Consider the following 3,710-nt stretch of genomic DNA (forward strand, 5'->3'; position numbering starts at 1 on the left):
TTATAGGTGCTTCCATAGGGTTCTCCCATGTAATTCACCTCTTCCATTGCTGGGTTCTCAGGATCATAAGCTTCTTCTTCAGATGAAGCTTCTTTGGTACTGCCTGTTGCTGCTTGCATTCTAGACAGACTCTGAGAAATCATATTTACTTGTTGAGTCAATATTTTGTTCTAAGCCAATATGGCATTCAGAGTATCAATCTCAAGAACTCTTTTCTTCTGATTTATCCCATTATTCACAGGATTCCTTTCAGAAGTGTACATGAATTGGTTATTTGCAACCATTTCAATGAGTTCCTGAGCTTCTGTAGGCGTCTTCTTCAGATGAAGAGATCCTCTAGCAGAGCTATCCAATGACATCTTGGATAGTTCAGATAGACCATCATAGAAAATAACTATGATGCTCCATTCTGAAAGCATGTCAGAAGGACACCTTCTGATTAATTGCTTGTATCTTTCCCAGGCTTCATAGAGGGATTCACCTTCCTTCTGTCTGAAGGTTTGGACTTCTACTCTAAGCTTGCTCAATTTTTGAGGTGGAAAGAATTTTGCCAAGAAGGCATTGACTAGCTTTTTCCAAGAGTTCAGGCTTTCTTTAGGTTTTTAATCCAACCATGTTCTAGCTCTGTCTCTTACAGCAAAGGAAAAAAGCACGAGTCTATAGACGTCGGGATCAACCCCATTGGTCTTGACAGTGTCACAGATTTGCAAGAATTCAACTAAGAACTGATGAGGATCTTCTAATGGAAGTCCATGAAACTTGCAATTCTGTTGCATTAGAGAAACTAATTGAGGCTTAAGCTCAAAGTTGTTTGCTCCAATGGCAGGGATTGAGATGCTTCTCCCATAGAAGTCTGGAGTAGGTGCAATAAAGTCACCAAGCACCTTCCTTACATTGTTGGCATTGTTGTTGTTTTCGGCTGCCATGGCTTCTTCTTGTTTGAAAAGTTCTGTTAGGTCCTCTATAGAGAGTTGTACTTTATCTTCTCTTAGCTTTCTCTTCAAGGTCCTTTCAGGTTCAAGATCAGCTTCAACAAGAATGCCTTTGTCCTTGCTCCTGCTCATATGAAAGAGAGGAGAAGAAAATATGGAACCCTCTATGTCACAGTATAGAGATTCCTTGAGGTGTCAGAGGTAAAAAAGAATAGAAGGAGAAGGTAGAGAAGAAAGAATTTGAACTTATCAAGAGGGATAGAGTTCGAATTGTACATTGAGTAGGAGTGTTAGTCCATAAATAGAAGGATGTGGGAAGAGGGGAAGAATTTTCGAAAATAAAATAATTAAGAGAAATTTTGAAAATTTGGTAAATGATTTTCAAAAACTGAGATTGGGAAAGAAATTAAGTGATTTTTGAAAAAGATTTTGAAATTAGAAATCAAAATGATATGATTGAAACTTAATTTTGAAAAAGATGTGATTGAGAGGATATGATTGAGAATTAAATTTAAAAGAAGAAAGTTTTTTAAAATTAAAGTTGATTACTTGACCAACAAGAAATTAAGAGATATGATTCTAGAATTAAAACTTTTGATCCTTTCTTAATAGGCAAGTAACAACTTGAAAATTTGGAATTAAATCACTAATTGTAGCAAGGATTTTCGAAAATAGTAATAAATAAAAAAATTGAAAAGAAATTGATTTTGAAAAGATATGATTTGAAAAAAATTTTATTTTGAAAAATTATGAAAATTTGAAAAAGATTTGAATTAAAAACAAAATCTTCCCTATAGTGTCCTCCTGGCGTTAAACGCCCAGAATGGCATCCATTCTGGCATTTAACGCCCAAAATGCTACCTTTTTGGGCGTCTAACGCCCAACTTTTTCTGTGTAATTCCTCTGCTGAATGTTCTGAATCTTCAATTTTCTGTGTTATTGACTTGAAAAGACACAATTTTAAAAATTTTTTGAATTTTTAATGATGAGAAACAATAAAAAATGCAACTAAGATCAAATAAACAATGCATGCAAGACACCAAACTTATAAGTTTGTATACTAAGGACTATAACAATTTGAAAATGAATGTAAGAAACAACAAAAGACACAAAATAAGAGAAATTAAAGATCAGAGCACTGAAATCATCAAGAACAACTTGAAGATCAATGAAGAACATAATGCATATATTCGAAAAAATGCAAGAAGAATAAAGACATGCAATTGACACCAAACTTAAAAATTGACACTTGACTCAAATAAGAAACACAAAATATTTTTGGTTTTTATGATTTTATAAATTTTTTTGTGATTTTTCGAAAATTATATGGAAAAAGAGAAAAAGGACTTCAAAATTCTTAATGAGAATTCCAGGAATCATGCAATGTTAGTCTAAAACTCCGGTCCAAGAATTAGACATGGCTTACTAGCCAGCCAAGTTTCAGTGAAAGCTTCGGTCCAAAACACTAGACATGGCCAATGGCCAGCCAAGCTTTAGCAAATCCTTACGTTCAACAGCAAGATTGATAGAAATCAATAAGCTCTTGTGATGATAAGTTAAAACCTCGGTCCAAAAGATTAGACATGGCTTCTCAGCCAGCCAGACTTCAACAAATCATCATGAAACTCTAGAATTCATTCTTAAAAGTTCTGAAGAATAAAATAGAAATAACAAATATTTTTTTTTAAATTTTTTGAAAATTAAAAGGTAAAAAGCTTAAACATAAAATAAAATTACCTAATCTGAGCAACAAGATAAACCGTCAATTGTCCTAACTCGAACAATCCCCGGCAACGGCGCCAAAAACTTGGTGCACGAAATTGTGATCATCAATGGCGCCAACAACTTGGTACACACAATTGTAATCTCAACTCTTTATCACAACTTCGCACAACTAACCAGCAAGTGCACTGGGTCGTCCAAGTAATAAACCTTACGTGAGTAAGGGTCGATCCCACGGAGATTGTCGGCTTGAAGCAAGCTATGGTCATTTTGTAAATCTCAGTCAGGCGGATTCAAATGGCTATGGAGAATTGATAATTAAAAGATAAATAAAACATAAAATAAAGATAGAGACACTTATGTAATTCATTGGTAGGAATTTCAGATAAGCGTATGAAAATGCTTTGTTCCTTCTGAACCTCTGCTTTCCTATTGCCTTCTTCGAATCATTCATACTCCTTTCCATGGCAAGCTGTATGTTGGGCATCACCGTTGTCAATGGCTACATCCCATCCTCTCAGTGAAAATGGTCCAAAATGTACTGTCACCGCACGGCTAATCATCTGTCGGTTCTCGATCATACTGGAATAGGATTCAGTAATCCTTTTGCGTCTATCACTACACCCAGCACTCGCGAGTTTGAAGCTCGTCACAGCCATCCCTTCCCAAATCCTACTCGGAATACCACAGACAAGGTTTAGACTTTTCGGATCTCAAGAATGCTGCCAATTGATTCTAGCCTATACCATAAAGGTTCTAATCTTAGATTAGAAACCCAAGAGAGTATACTCCAGCTGTCGTCCAATGACTACGTTGAACATCATGTAGATTACTTTGTGGTTGTCAGGCATGCGACTTTGGCTAAGCGAGTAACGAAGATTGGGTGATTGTGACGCGTCACCCCTTCATTCTGACTTAACTGAATTAAGAACAAGAGAATATCTTGGAGAAGAAGTAGGCATGAATTGAATAGAAAAACAATAGTACTTTGCATTAACTCATGAGGAACAGCAGAGCTCCACACCTTAATCTATGGTGTGTAGAGACTCTACCGTT

General features: G+C 35.8%; 1 non-coding gene across 1 annotated transcript; it reads left to right on the forward strand.

Annotated features, from left to right (window-relative positions):
• The first annotated feature begins 413 nt into the window (after window positions 1-413).
• LOC112745766 (small nucleolar RNA R71) lies at window positions 414-521 on the forward strand. The gene has a single exon (XR_003173677.1). It is a non-coding gene; the product is annotated as a small nucleolar RNA R71 (small nucleolar RNA).
• Window positions 522-3,710: the final 3,189 nt, after the last annotated feature.

The sequence above is a fragment of the Arachis hypogaea genome, chromosome 14, assembly GCF_003086295.3.
Source record: "Arachis hypogaea cultivar Tifrunner chromosome 14, arahy.Tifrunner.gnm2.J5K5, whole genome shotgun sequence".
In the NCBI taxonomy this organism is placed as follows: Eukaryota; Viridiplantae; Streptophyta; class Magnoliopsida; order Fabales; family Fabaceae; genus Arachis; species Arachis hypogaea.